The 16,150-nt window shown below is 42.2% G+C and overlaps 1 protein-coding gene and 1 long non-coding RNA gene across 9 annotated transcripts in view; one reads left to right on the forward strand and one right to left on the reverse strand.

Annotated features, from left to right (window-relative positions):
* Positions 1 to 14,195, reverse strand: part of EYA4 (EYA transcriptional coactivator and phosphatase 4) — a 142,169-nt gene extending 127,974 nt beyond the window's left edge. For 6 of the 8 annotated variants that reach the window (XM_040060085.2, XM_040060083.2, XM_058419715.1 and 3 more), the window contains exon 1: positions 14,060 to 14,195. The gene's annotated coding sequence lies outside the window, so the exon portion shown is untranslated. Of the gene's footprint in view, positions 1 to 12,227; positions 12,373 to 13,703; positions 13,864 to 14,059 lie in introns of those variants that run through there. The other 2 variants (XM_058419714.1, XM_058419713.1) reach the window with 2 other exon arrangements.
* Positions 14,196 to 14,301: 106 nt separating this feature from the next.
* The window catches only part of LOC120750998 (uncharacterized), a 37,800-nt gene continuing 35,951 nt past the window's right edge, over positions 14,302 to 16,150 (forward strand). The window contains exon 1 of the long non-coding RNA XR_005700229.2: positions 14,302 to 14,420. This is a non-coding gene — a long non-coding RNA (uncharacterized LOC120750998). The remainder of the gene's footprint in view (positions 14,421 to 16,150) is intronic.

A 16,150-nucleotide genomic window follows, 5' to 3' on the forward strand; every position in this document is an offset into this window, starting at 1 on the left:
AACTTCCACAAGCTCAAGATAGAATGTGAATCCTGGGGACCCACAGGCAAAAAAACAGCATTAAAGCACTTGACATTTCCCAAGAGTATCTCAGAGGCTGCTTCAGGTCCTCTGGCTGGCCAGACAGAGATATGGATCTCCATGAAGATTCCATCATCTGGAAGAGGAGTCTGGCCGTCAGACAAAAGATCTCCCCCATTTCATTTCAGCACAAAAACTTGGGAAGAAAATCTTCTCTTCAGCCACTAGGAATTGGTCTTCTGAAAAGAAATTTAGGGGCAGGGGAGCATTATCCTCAGCTTCTACCACTTTTTTTTTTTTTTTTTTTCTTTTCACATTATGATCATTTGGACACATTTTCACATTCTTTTTATTCTGTTTTATCTAATACCTACTTCTACTGAGGTTGTATCATGTGATGCTCTGGCAATATAGTCCAGAAATTTCATCCCAGACAAATATAGTATATTGTTTTACACTTTTTGAAACATGTTGGTAATTAGCCTAGTAGAAGACTGCGTCTGTGGTTTACACAATTCATTCAGACACAAAGAGGAACTCATTTCTGTCACAGCCACAGGTTGGGAGTCAAAATGTTAAGAGAGAAGTGGCCACAAATAGTGCAATTTGTCATTTTCTCGTGCTCTACCTCAGAAACCTGTGGTAGTACTAATACTTAGTGCTGATAGATGCCACTGAAATAATGCAGGATGTGAACCAGTAAGTAAGGACAGGCTCCAGGGCTCAAACTCTCACAGTCTCTAAGGCAAGTCTCACTTTGGGTTGCACCACCTACAGAACATCTGAGTAGAATAAAGCCCATTCAAGGCACTGTGAAAGATTATGCAAGGCAGGTAATGAGAAAATTGCTTTAGAATCAGTTACAGAAACTAGTGCATATGCACTGAAACCTCATTAAATTAGATTATTTCATGCTATTTGTTTCCCATGAAACCCATTTCTTTGAAAGAACAGGGGAAAGGGTATGGGCAGTAACAAACAGACACTGATTAATATTTAGTAATTTCCTACCTAAGAAAACATCCTTCTGATTGTCTATATGCCTATCACAGGAAGTCTCATGTGAAAAAGATAAAATATAACCTGAATTAAAAGGAAACCAAATGCAGATTTATTAGAACTTCAAGTTTGTCTGCCAAACAAAGCCATCCTGACAGTATGGCCTTCTCAGGGACATGTGCTCTTTCCTGAGGAAAACTGGCGGGTGAACAGAAATTAATTCAGAATTTCTAAATTATTTTAATTCTCAAATTTTTCCTCTCTCATTCCAGAAAGATTCTTGTCGAAACCAGAAATGGCTCAGGAATTTTGCATGTGTATTTAGGTTTAGAAGAGGCTCTTTTCTTAGCTGGTGTTAACTATCTGATATCAATATGAGTGAAATGAGCCTCCTGAAAACCTCCTGTTTCATTATAGAAACAAATCTTGTTCCACAGACTAGAGACTTAATGGGAATATAGTCTTTCCCTTCCTCTTCTTCTAGTACATTTTTTCCCTTCCTTGGGCCCTCCTCTTCAGAGGGTTAAATATGGCTGTCTTTGGAACAGTTTGATTTCAGTCCACTCTTAGCTTGCTGAGAATGAGAATTTTGCTCCCAGAGAAGTTTTAGAGCGTTCTGGAACCCTTTGCAACACATCCAGTTTCCACTTCTATATTAGTGACTTCCAAAAAACTGAGCTCCTTCCTCACCCAGAGCTCTTGGCATGTGGTGGAGATGACAGCAAGCCATAACATCATGTACCTTCGGTTTTAGCTCCAGCAAGCCCCGATGGGATGAAATAGTCTTCCCTGGGTTTTGTGTTCTGCTGAGCACCTGCCTATATTGAATTGCATTTGCAGATGCATTGCTTAAATAGAGAAGATAGATTACTCCCTATTTTGAATAATCTTAATTATGCTGGGATTTCACAGAACAACTCATGCAGTTTAACACTGACGAATACCCTATTTTAGTCACATACCCTGGTGCAAACAGAGAAGGAATACAGAAGGAGTTTCCAGAGTGAGCTGAAAAGAAAATGGACCCACCCAGCTGCTTTCTCTACAAATAGCCCTCATTTTCACAGTAAATACTTGGGTGACAAGTGGGCTGGTTACTTGGAGGGGCCTGCTCAGGGCACCCTTTAGGACCCATTCAGCATCATCATCCCAGCATGTATCCAGCATGGATGTGCGTCAGAACACGTATACCCAATCTAAACTGGGTATATGGTATATATTTTAATGTATATAGACACTGTGCTTCTGGAATTAATAAGCTTCAAGGTGTGATGTCAGACATAACTAAATTTAGAGTCTAGCCACGGTCCCTGCTGGAGACGAAATAGTGTTTGTTTCTGTTAACACAATTTATTTTCAGATCTTGGGTTAGGATGCATGTTAGGAACAGGCATGGGGTCTCCAGCATCCACTACACATTTACAGTTCTGAGCTCATCTAGTTTCCTTCTACCTTCTTCCTCTCCTGAAATAAACCACATCTGTAACTGTGACATAATTTGTTATTTCTATCTTCTTTCTGAGCCTGTGAATTCATGCCAGACATTAAATACAGTAATCAAAACAGACACAATTCATGCCACCAAACGGCAATAAAGTGAAAACTCCTCAAATTCAAATCAAATTATTGACTTTCATGCAAGTCACTATACATTTGTTGGACACAGTCTTGCAAATTCTGCACGGTCGTCAATGAATTTGTATAATTGTCAGTTTAGTGTAATCTGCTTCCTTAAACTGAGTCTGCTGAAGGGTGTCACTGCTTGTGTAGCATTTGTGGATATTTTATTCAAGAAAAATTAAGATGGTATTGCCATTTTGCATCAGGTACTTCCAATTTAGAAACAAGTCACACCACCAGAAAACCATTTGGTACCAGTCAAAAGCAGGCACTAAGACAAAAAAAACAGAGCAACAGACAATGGTGTCCCTGCATCAGTTAGGTACAAGAAACAGGTAAGGAACAGGAAGGGTCTATGATAGATCTGCCTGCTGATATTACCATCATACAACAAAAAACCTGGGAAATCAGAACGACTTCCTAGCAAACAGCAAACAACTACAAGCACTGGATCTCATTTACTTTAGTTTTGTAAAAGAACATGTTGGTGCAGCATTTATCTTTTGCAGATCTGGGTACCAACTTTACAGGTACCCAAATATGACTAAAACCGATTCCCCTGTTCTTCCTACTCCTCTCATCCCATATGTGTGTAATGAATAAGAAGGACTACCTTTGAGAATTTCAGAATACAGAATTATAAACTCTGTAATACCTCTCTTATCCTATAATGCACGACACACTGTGAAATTGCTAAGATTGAGACTAGACCCACAAATCCACTGATGCTTGGGGGTTTCCAGTTGTGAGAGACCTCTTCACTCATGCTTAGATAACGCATGCAGCTACACAGACTTTGTCTATCTCATTCCAAATTAATCAATTACAGAATTTCCCAGACAGAAATGAATAAAACAAATGCTGATACTGTTTCTGGCCTCAATTTATAAATAAATCTAATCTAGAATCCCACTCTGTTCCCCTAAAAATGAAGAGAAAAGAAAGGTGGTTCCCAGGGAAAAGAAACAAAATCCAAACAAGTAATGCAAAGATGCCACAGATAGAAGCATGCTCTTTTAATTTTTCTAATTAATTTTTTGTTGTTGCTGTTTTATTTTCCTACAAGCTGGCCATTTCAATGTTTTAAACAACTAGATTTTTTTAGGGAGAAGGATTTTGGTTTTTACTACACAGTGTATTTTGGTTAACTTCTGAGACAGTTTTCTTCTCTTTTTTGGTAGAAAATGGCTGTGAACAAACCAAAGAAAACATTTCAATTATTTATAAACAAACCATTGAAAACAGAAAGGAAAAGTCTAGCCAGAATATTTAAAGATACACTGTCAACTTGAATATATTAATTATTTCTTATTCCCTCTCCCTAAAAGTATGCCAAATTTACTTTTACAACATAAAATACCCCTCAAAAACCTTGTGACACAAAATAAATATAAAATAACAATAGAAGTTATTTCTAAAACAGAAACATTTTAGAATCTAGGAGAGCCTAAATATGATAGCACATATCCACAAGGTGAAAGCAAACAGCAGTTTTACAAGGCTGAAAAACTTCATGTAAAGAACCTAGCCCCAAGGTATCGTGAAGGCTGCGCCAGCATAGTACCTATTCATCCTATCTGCTTTAAAAATCCTGCCACAGTTTGAAGAGTGTGTTCAGCAGTATGAAGATGAAACGAGCGTTACGGTAGAAACCCAAATACTCGCTGGGCTTACTGGAAACATCCTGGTGAAGGAGGAAGTCTGCAGCATGCCCATCCTTTTTAGGTGTGAGAGTCATTGCTCAGCACCTGCTACTCCTGTTACTGCCAAGTGTCTCACATGAAATTCTTGAACGGAACATTTTGAAATGTCAGAAAGAAATACGAAGTAAACTCACCAAAAAGAAACCTGGGTACTTTGGTTCTGGTTTGGTAGAAGAAATGAAACGTTTTTCTTAACTTGACAGTAACCCATAAATATTGCATTTGAGAAACTGTTAGTTTTTCATTCCATGAACAATGGGAAACAAAAAGTGTGAATGCAGAACCATCCCAGCATACGGAACTCCTTCTGGTGCCAGCATGCAGCTCGGGTGTTTCTGACATAACAGAATGACAATTATTACTCACCAAAACTAATGCTGCTGCACCCCAGCCATCAAGTCAAACTGAAACCATCAGAACACAATGACTGAAAGTAGAAAGTTTTCTCTGTACCACCTTTGTCCAGGACAAAGAAAATGCAAAACCCTGTACCAGATGTCCTATGTAATCTACATTTTTATGCTGCTGATCCTCACATGAGCTGTCTGCACTCATTTCGGCTCTTGACCTATCAGCAGTCCCCACAGGCGACTGAAATGTTGTGACATCCATGGAACAGCTTGCAATCTTACAGGCAAATCTCTTTTACTATGAGCCAGCAGTAAGCATGCCACAAAAAATAATTGTAAAAAAACAGGTATTCTCAGATTTTAACTACAACTGCTTTGACAATACATCCTTTGCCACATTTCCTTTTCCTCATTTAGATATTTATTAGCTATGACCAAACTATGTTACATTCTCCTTTGGTCGCCTAAAATTTGTTAATTCCCTGGAAGAAACATTTTCCAATGGTTAATTACTCCTCTGGTCTTAAATCTGAAACCTCTAATCTTCCAAAGCTTCCTTTCTAAAGCTAAGAAAGGGTACAGCTTTGCAGTAGTGGCTGCACCCATACTACCTACACAGCTAATGTAACCCGCTCTGCTGAGTACTTAGTTTAAGTTACTACACCTTTTTTTTTTTTGGCTACGACACCACCATTATCATTTGCTATGGCCTCCAATTGTTGTTTTTCTTGTTGTTGTTTTTGTTTTAGTAAACTGCTGGCTTATAATGAAGTACCTACTCTTTGCTTGCTCTCAGTTTACTCAATGAGTCAGACTACTCTCATCAGTCTGCTCCCCTCAATATTTACCAATGCCTCGGTCTTTGTAGTAGCAGTACTTAATGCATTACAGTCTAACAACAGAAGTATAAGGAAGTTTGTAAGAAGAAAAATATCTTTTATTAGGTCAGCAATTGTTCTAATCAAGAGTGTTACTTCTTGTAGAACTTACTAATCTTGGTGTCACTGTTAAAATAATAAATAGGTTTTGATTTGATGATTGCCCCCTGAAAAGCTCTTTGTAATAGCATGCTTTTTAAAGACTCGCTAACAAGTAACTAATTGTGAAATCTATGCTTTCGTTTGCTGTTTAATCCATTTCATTTGTGCCAAGTTGATTTTGTATCCTTCAACTTTATTAATCAAAAAGTCATGTCAACTCAAGACAGACTTACAGAACTTTATTACATCACTACACTTATCTTTGGAAATCAAACTTGTACTCACATCAAAAATAATATCGCTAGTTTGGCTTGCTTGAGTGTTCATAAACCCGTGATGTGGTATAGTATGCATATTTCAGTGTTATATGGGAGCAACAAAAAAAAAAGGCATTTGGAACGTGATAGCCTGTAAGTTAATACTTTGTGACAGTGGAGACTAATAAAAAATAGTTGCAATAAATTAAGCACTTGTCTACAGTGACAGCTATGTAATGGCCACTTCTGAGAAATTATTGCACTTCTTTCCCCAGGAATAGTGATAAAAGAATGCAGCCTGTCACGAGCACTGCAGCCCTTGGCAGTGACGTCCTACTTCTAGTGGAGCTATGCTCCGCCTGTTCCCTGCAAGCCTGGCTTTTGGACAGTAGTGCAAAGATCTGGAAAAGTTCTGTCATCTGGTATCACGTCTGAACTCCTGCCTTCCTTCAAGAAAATCACTGCTGTCCCCTCCAAAGGCCCCAGTACCTTCCCTATTGTTTTAACTTGCACACGTATCTGCAAATTATTGGCAGCTACTTCGATTTTAGTCAAAAATCACTGCATCGACACAACCTTTTGATTAAAGATCAAAGGATCGTTTTTGTAGACAATGTTTTCATTCTGAAAAATTCCACCTATCCCGCAGACTTGACCCTGCACTTCAGTTAATAGAGGTGGCAGATTAGGTAACGGAGACTGTGGTTCTGCAGCTATTTCTGCAGCACCGCTGCCAGGCTCAGCAGCACGGGTGCTGCCACTCATTCCGACCTTTGCCTCGCTGCCAGCACAGCTGTTTGTGAACCACAGCAAGAATGGATCCAACTTAAACGAGTGGCCGGCAGAGGCGGGTTAAGGGGCCGCTTTAGAAGCATTGCCACCAAATGTGAAACCATGGCTTCATGCTTTTCTGTCCTCTACTGCAGGAAACAGACAGAAGGGTTAGCCACACAAGAGGTTACTGCTATTGATGCTTATACGAATCAATTCCCCTAGATAATGATGTAAAAACGGGGCAAAATGCTGGATCTCTTCCTACAGACCTTACAATCAAACTATTTCAGACTTAGTCCTGATTTGACAGGACTCACAAGCTGCTGTTCCAGACCTGGACCTTCTTCAAAAAGCTGGGTAGTTTCACAACTATCAGGGAGCAAACTCTTCTATTTCATTTGTTTTATGCCAAAAATTTGACTGCTTATCTAGCCCTTGGAGAAATCAGACTATCATTTAGTCAGAAAATTGGAAAACAAGCTGAATCACAGCTAACTAGATACCAGAAATTGCTAAGAAACACATCATCTAGCCATTTCAGCTGAAAGATCCCATGTTGCAGGTAACTCTCAGACATACTGCTGCCCAGTGAGCTCAAGACTCAGATGGTGCTTTGAACACAAAAATTGTTTCTTTGAAGGTGCCATTAACTGGGAAAAAAAAAAAAAAAAAAAAAAAAAAAAAAAAAAAAAAAAATTGAACATTATACTAGATCCTTCTAACATGCCAGATCAGAATAAACATAAAAATAGGTGACTGAGTGGAAAAGTACTTTCATCTTCCCATCTGGAAAACCTACCACAATCTAAATCTTGTTTTGGGGTAACAAGAAATGTTACTTTCAAGACCCTTTCCCAGAATAAAATCACTGCATTTGTAAAAACCTCTTTATCATTCAGCCCTATTTGTTCTCAACTACCCAGTTCTCTGTGCTAAGAAGACGAGAACAGAAATGCTAGGTTGAGTTGCATTGCGAGAACTTGGCAGGGGAAATGTGCATAATCTCCCTGAGCTGTGCCCGATTTTGTGAGACCGTGTCTATGCTGGGACACTCTGGAGAGCTGGAAGACTTCACATACAGCATGATGTCAGGATGCATAAACCAAAGCGTACAGAGGCTAGTCTAGCTGCTCTCTCTGGAGTAAGGTAAACTTCATTTTCTGTGATGTTCCGGGAATATACTACAGTGAATAAAAAGAAACATCCAGGTGGAATTTAATATGGACTTCACGCCTTCAATTGAATAGGCTTGACGTTCATGAAATGTCCCTAAATAAGCACAATCTAATTACTCATTACTTTGAACGACAAAGTTGCCTTAACAAAATTAAAAGAATACAGACAATTAGCAATATCTCCAACTGCATAATTTTCAAAAATACAGTTACTGTAAAAGGCATTTCTGTGGTCATTTATAAAACGCTACAAAATGAAACGTTTGAACACAGGCGTATGAAAAAGCCTTGAAATGGAGGAAAAAAATATATAATTTGGACATTTATACTTAGCTTTTTTTTTCCCCTAAGTATTGCATGATCATTTCTGTGTGCATGTGATCTCACACATATAATGTATATTGCAATACCCCACCAAAAAAACAGACTCAACTAAGAATAGAGGACTAGATACTCATCTGGCATAATGTGAGACCACTCCAGTAATTTCAGCATTCCTACTCCAATTTGCAACAGCTATGGATCTGGCACAAAACATCAAGTTAAGTTTCCAATTACCTCATGCACCAGCATTGATTTCAATAGTTATATACACATAGTAATAGAGGAGAATTATTCAAAAAATTGCAAACTCAGCTCTGTGTTTCTTTTACTTTTATGGTCTAAATCAGAACCTTCATGGTATTTTAATGTAAGTTTTTTGTGGTTTAATTATATATATGTCAGGAGCAGACTAGCTACTCGCTGATCTACCCAATTAAAACAAAAAAAAGGGCAGCAATAATTTTTTACACTGCTGAGAATGTGAGCTTATACTGGGTCACATCACAACAGTATTTAATTTTATTGCTGCCAAAAAATCTAGTTCATAATAACTTAAATACAAAAGTAATAAGCTAACACCTATACAAAAATCAGTCTTTGAGTGAATATTTTTCAGGTTTCCTTGGGAGGTCTTTTCTGTGATCGTCTGCTCCAAAATAGTCAAATTGTATAGCCCTGCAAAACCCTATTGCAAAGAGATCCAGGCAGACTGTGTTCCTCAGAGACAGCATTTAAATTACATCCAACTGAACTGCCCTCCACTGTAGCTCTACAGACAGCTGCTTAATGAAAAGTCACTGTAATAGTAGTTAGTTAATTTGTTCTAGGAAAAAGAATAACATAGATTTCCAAATTAATTTATGCATAGAAATCCTCCAAACTACATCTTTTTCAAATCCATGGTAATTGCAGCCTAACTCAAATTTCAGTGTCTAGTACCCAAGCCTAACAGCCTAAAACCAAAAAAGTCTCACTGTCTTATGGAGTGAGAAACTCTGAAGATAATCACTAGTCATTATAATCTTCCCTTGGAGAAATAAGGAAATTTTTAACAAATTAAAAATAAAACGCTTAAATTTTAGTATTCCTCAGACAGCCATTAGCATTTTGACATTTTGCTCAAAAGCCTGATAACTAGCCTCTACAATCCTGTGACTGAGACTGCCCAGTGATACATTTCAATATAGGATAACAAATCATCAAAGTAATTTTCACTGCTTAACGTTAAAGCCAAAAGGCAGCCGGCTATCCCACACATTTCTCAGGCTTACAGATAAAAAGAAGAAAATGCTCTAAAATAGCTTTTACCTTTAAGGTCCTATATTACAGGCATCCCAAAAGCAATCCTTCTGGCAGGATTGCAAACTACTACGTAAATTAAAAATATGAGTTTTACTGCCTTTTCAGATTTTATTATTTATTTGACAGATAAGCACTCTTCTTATCTGAGCTTTTGCACTGCAAAGTTCATCCAAGTTCCTTTAACCACTTCTGATTTAATGACAGATTTAATAACATTGCAATACAGAAGTGTGGAATTGGCCAAAAATTATTTCATAAAAATCTGATTTCTGTACAGCACCATCTAAAATGTCACTTAATACATACAAGTAAATCAGAAAGTTTTGCATGTATATTGTAAAGCCTGAGGGTTTGATAGGTAAAACATCTACTGACTTTAAAAGACCAAAATTTATTTTTAACAGCCATTTTTATTCAATTTTTCAAAGAGTAGCAGTTTATGCCTTCAGTAGAACCATGCCCTGAAATCTCAGGGGTGATAAAAGGGCCATGCCAAAGCTGAAAGGTTTCGAATATCAAACTATACTATTATGTCAGGGTCAGCAAGATCAATTAGCGCTTTTCAATGACAGAAAAAGGTTAAGTTGGGCACACATTACACAATATTTAATTCCAAAAAAAAGAAAAATGGCATTTATATAGGCATATTTATAAAACTCTTGATCAATGACTGAATATCAACACTCTTCTTCCAGTTTCATACCATAAATGCCAGGATTTTTTAACACAAAACATGAAGAAGATTACAGGTATATTAGATAGAAGAAATACTCCTGGATTCTCAAGTACAAAGAAAAGACATCTGAGTGTTGCTGCTACCAGACTTGGTTCAGTGGTGAACGTCCAAAAAGCTTTAAAAATACTTGACCAACTTGACATCTGTCTGTCAGTCTGATGCCCCAGTGTTTGCATTTTTCCTGCAACCCCTGACAGTACCAAAAATGAAAGCTAGTGAGCAAATAAAGCTATTCCTATGCTCAACTAAAAACCAAACTTAACCCAACCCCTCAATAATCTGTAAATTAACTCATCCAAAATCTGGAAAAAAGCAAGTGTACACCCGCTGCACCTAACAGCCAGAAACATGCACACCAGGAAGCGAGGAAACTTACATTTCAGCTCTTAGTATCACAAAAATACTCCTTGGAAATACATGCATGTTAGAAGTTAATTCGACACCTGTTAATTCAAGTGTTGCCGTCGTAAACATAGCTTGAACAAAGTAGCTGGTTATGGTATCACCAAAGCCAGTACAGAATCACAATAAAAATCCAGGAGATTAGGGAAACCTTCGGAAAATTACACTGTGTTGAAATCAGTGATTTAGATTGGTATTGCACTGAGCAAAAGCAATGCAAGATTACTTTTCCTCAATGATATATTTCAAAATGTCTCTTTTTTAAGCCAGTTTCTTCAAGGAGTGATTTGAAATATTTACTACCAGACAGTACCTAATTTTAGGTTTTAAGTGCTTTAACAGCTCCATGAAATATGATCAGCAGCTGCAATATAGAAGTATGCTGAAGAAATGCTCCTTATAAAAAGGGAAACCCTGAGTTCATAAAATCCTTACTTTCAAGAAGGAAAAAGATAACACAGAAAAAAAATTATTAGCTGTGTCCTACAGCATTTAAGAGAAATTCCAGGAATTTCTTTTTTCTTTCTGTGGTAACTTTTGTATTTAAGAGAGTAAAATGCTCTTTAAATTTTAACACTGGAGGATTGCGCACAACATCATCCAATACCACCAGTTCATCAAGGAAACAGACAGGTACCTTTCCCTCACCAAATGCCAATGTTTAACATTAATTCTCGGACTTGCATAAAGTTTAAAAAGTTGCATAAAGTTTAAAGAGTTAAACTTTAACACTTGCATCAGATGCTAAAAATATGCAGCATGATACTATCTATAGCTGTATTTCTACAGTTGCCTTGTTTGAAATCTTTTAACTGGGAACTGCAATTAACTCAGAACCCACCATGCCCTACTCAATACATTTTTTGTTTACGATTTATTTATTCCACTGGCATTATCCATACAGAATAAATTTATACTGCAAAGTGTTGTGAGGCCATTAATAAATACAAATCCAGCAAGAGTAACCTTCAACTAAATTTATTATCAGTACCATCACATACATGTAGCAATTAACAACTGCGTATAAGTTATGTGAACAAAGTTACATAAAAGATTTGTCAATATACCCCACTTTCATTTCTATTATATTTGGTTGAAAAACATTTGGTAACATGAATTTTCAAAAGAATAAAAAGCACAAAAACCTATTTCAGACATAGCCCAGCTAATGTCAGGTGTCAAACAGAGAAAGAATCACCGGGAAGAGAGAGAAATGTCAGTCTGTATTTCCACTTTACTCACAGTATGATATATATTGCAAGTACGCAAACGTTTGTTATTCGGCAGCATTTTCAGAAATACTGCGGGAAGAGTCAAAGCCACAGCAATTTAGCGAAACTTTTATTTTGAGTGTTAAGGAAATGAAGCAAAGATACGGCCTGGATTTATTGCAAAGTATACGCTTCTAACATCAAACTCCGAGGTCAGACCAGAAAATCTATTTGCCAGACAAAAAGATGCCTTCTTCGTGTAACTCCCTCTAAATCTAAACTGCTGATTAGTTTATCTTAGATAGGCTTTCTAGTCTCCTCAAATGAAACACGTAAAACAAAACTCGGAAAACTGTAAATACTGGTTCCTTACTGTTCTAGCATGACTTCACGCTTAAACTGGAACCGGCCAAGTCGCTCCCTTGTCTGGTGCAGCGCGCGTTCCGGGATTTTTGTAAATACCAGCTATTTCACACCGCCACACGCGAGGCGAGCGCGTCCCTCCGTGCGCCCGGCTGCGAGCCCTGCCCGCGGCCACGGAGGCCGGCAGCACCGCGCCTGCTTGGCTCGGGCCGGCAGTTTCATAAACGTAAATGAAACTTTAGATGCCAACTACCGATTGGCAGCGGCGACGCCGTGGGATCCCGCTCTCCCTTCCCGGCGGAAGGCTCCGCGGGCAGCCCGGTGTGTCCGGCCGGGCACGGCGCGGAACCCCCGGGGCTCGGGGAGAACCGCCGTGTGAAACGCAGCTGGCGGTTCTCCGCGGGTATCTGACTTTGGAAGTGTCTGTAATGACAGCAGGAGAAGGAGATTAATGGCTAAGAGCCCACCGGTTTTGAACACGGAGAATCCTGTTACCTCCTTGCGGATCAAGTATGCGCACACACCCGCACAAGGCTTACCCACGTGGAAACGCTTTCTAACCAAAACACAAGTCCCGCATCGCGGGTGGAAACGGCGGCGCGACCCACGCGCCGGGGCTTCCCCGTGCCCCGTCCCCCGGCGCAGCGGGGAGCGCGACGGGGGCGGGGGCGCGGTGGGACGAGCCGAAAATGCAACGTTTTGTCTTTAAACCACAAGAAAAACAATCTGGGACGGGGGAGGGGAAAGGCAAGAGACATCCCTCGGGGAGAGGAAACGGAGAGGAACAAAAACAACGGGCGGGTCTGTCCCCGCTCCCTTCGGACACCGGGAAAAGCGGCCGCCGGAGCCCCCGCGGCGGCTGCCGGCCGGGAGGCAGGGGGAGGCAGCCTGCCCCGTCCGCCGGCACCGCGGCCGCGGCACGCCCGCAGCGCTCCGCCCCGGGGCAGGCGGGCAGCCGAGACCCCCGAGCGCCGCCGGCGCCGGGGCAGCGAGGGGCCGAGGGCGGGCGGCGGAACCGCCGACTGCTCTGCCGCTGCCGCCCGTGCCCCACCCCCCCCCACCCCGCTGCCCGGACCCTCGCTGGAGGAGCGGGAGTTCGGGAAGGGACTGCCGTCCCTGCGTGATTTCATGCCGCTCTGTCCGGAGGGGACCCCGCCGCCAGAAGCGTTGTTTCCTCACAGCCTCCGGTCAAACCGCGGCTGGCCCCGCCGCCGGCCCTCGCAGGGGCGGGCGGCCAGCAGAGCGTCCCGGCGGCCGGCAGAGCCCTGTCGCCCACCTCAGGCGGTGGCAGGCCGGCAGCCCCCGGCCGCTGGCGGGGCGCAGCCCGGGCCCCCCGCTTCCGCCGCACCCGGAGTGGGCGGGAGGCTCAAGCGGGGAACAATGCGAGGGCAGCCGTCGCGGCTTGCTCCTGTCTTGGGGCTTACCCCAGCAGCCCCGTTAGCACCCAGCCGAAGAGCGGTGAGGGCGCACCGGCAGGGAATATCACCTGGACAGAGGCAGAAAGTCCGGCTGGGCGTGGAAAAAATCACCCCGTCGGCATGGAAAACCAGTTTGGTCTTTTGCAATTAAACTCGTGTGCGGCCGGGGTAAAAGCTCGTCTCTACCCCGCGATGGACGGCTCCGTTGCTCCCTGCCATCGTATTTGTTTTACAGCAACTTTGTTGTAGTTGTTTTTGCTGTCATCGAACCGACACGAAAACAGGGCTAAATAAACGCTAAATACAAGCGGACGCACACACCCCCTCCGCGGACACATGCACATGCGGCAGGGAAGCGGTTCCCTCCACCTCCGAGCAGAAGGGGTGGGAGGGAGACGCGGGGACGGGGAAGTCAGACACTCACCTTCTGGCTGCCGGGATACGCCGCTACCTTTTTTTTAGGGCTGCTCCTTATTTATCTATTCTCGTACCTTCTCCGTGCCGAGGCTCCCCTTTTGCACTGTTCCTCTGGCAAAAACAGAACATCCCCCCTACGAGTCGTCCCCCCCACCCCTTTCTCCACACACAAATAAAGCGCAACTCGGAGCAAAACGGGAGGGGAAATTCAGGGCTGGGGGGCGGGGGGGGGGGGGGTAGCTGGAGGAGGAGGCTGGTACGGCAGAAGCCAAACACTCCTCGCACTTCAGTGAGTGCAACTAGTCGCCTCTCATGCACAGGAACGCAAAAACTTTCCCTGGCAAGGGACGGGACTTCCCTAAGAAAAGGTAACCCCCTCCCGCCCTCCCGCCCAAAAAGGCCGTCCCGGGAGCGCAGAGGTAAGGGGCGAGGTGCCGGGAGCCAGCGCAGCCCCGGGGCGCCGCTCCGCACTTGTGCCGGGAGCTGCCGCAGGGGCTGCTCCCTGTGCCGGCCCCTCTCGGCACGGCAGCCCCGCTGCCCAGCCGCCGCTGCCCCGCTCAGCTCGCCGGCGCTGCCCTGCCCCGGGCTCCGAACACCGCGGCGGGCACGGACCGCTCCAAAACCGGCCGCCAGACAACTCCAAAGTGTCCCTCCCGCGGTCCTCGGCCTCGCAGCCTGGGGCCTGGCCCTTTTAACTTCGCTACTCCCTGACATCTGCAGTTGGTAGTGATGGTAGCAAAGGAGGGGACCCTGAAGGGTAGTGATTGATCAATGCCAATCCACTGGAGCACAGGTAGCGAAGTCCGCACTTCACTTTTTCCCTTTTTTTTTTTTTTTTTTTTTTTTTTTCCCTAGAAGAAACCAACATTATAAAGTAATCCGGAGTTTGAATGGTCAAGTACGATCAAGTGCTACACGACAGAACTGGTTGGCATACCCTTTTATAGGATACATTTGTCTCCTTTCTCTCAAGCTGGTCAGTGCAGATGAAGGCAAACTCCTTTCCTGCTCTGAAACTGAACACTCTCCCTGAAAGAAATTCAGCAGCTGTATTTGGTCCTCTTTGCTCCTTTGTGTGGGGAAACGGAAGAAAATCCCTAATTGCTTAGTCACATTTCATACTCTTACCCTTCACCTTGTATTATCTTCTGACTACAGTTTCACTGGGCGGATTGAGCGGCTCTTGTTCAACCAGCTGCATCTCCCTCTTTCTGCCAAGTTAACTTCACTCTCCAAAGGGTCTAAGTAAAAGATTTAAAAGAGGAGGCAAAAGTTAGGCCCTATATTTGGAGAGAGATGTGAGAGGAAAGTCTTGGGCTTCAGAAGTCATGAATGTTAGAAGCTTTTGAGGTCAGCAAATCACATGAAATGAGGGGGGAAAAAGTATGGATTTGTGAAAATTCTTTCCTACCTGCCTTCTCTTTTCTTACTTTGCATTTGGTGATACTATTTAATGCTATTTAACTTTACTCAAGCCTTTGAATTTCATAACTTGCATTCAATGAATTTTACTAACATGGACATCTTTCTCCTAAATAATTTCAGACTTCAAGTGACTTAATGTTCATGAAAACAAGTCTATAAAAGCCCTGTGTGTGCTGTCTTGGGAGACTCGCCACTCAGAAAGAGAACAGACTTGGAAAACTCTTTTGACCTACCCAAATACAGCTAGAAAAACTTTTAAACTAAAAAAGCCTCCTAAAGTCAGCCTTGAAATTGACACAGTGTAGGACAAGCCAAAAATAGGAAATTAATTTTGCAAATGAGAGTTTAGAGAGTAATTGGAAGGGGAGAAAACTCAGATTTTTAGGAATAATCATGACTGACAACCCTGCCACAGACTAAGTTGTGATTAATGCCAGCACCCATCTTGCTAAAAGGGTCCTTCTGCAGGGAAACATGCTAACAACTCCTTCCTTTCGAAGGGACTTAGTTGAGTGGCAGCATGGTGGTCTAGCGTGAGGTACTCGAACGTGGTAATGAGGGTTTTGTGAAGTCTGGTTTCCTTCCACTTCAGTGAAGTGAATTCATGTTGTGGGGAGCAGTCCTGTAGTAACATTGGTTGATTTAATAGACATTTCACTTTAAAGCAAGTCCT

The sequence above is a fragment of the Hirundo rustica genome, chromosome 3 (assembly GCF_015227805.2).
Source record: "Hirundo rustica isolate bHirRus1 chromosome 3, bHirRus1.pri.v3, whole genome shotgun sequence".
NCBI lineage: Eukaryota > Metazoa > Chordata > Aves > Passeriformes > Hirundinidae > Hirundo > Hirundo rustica.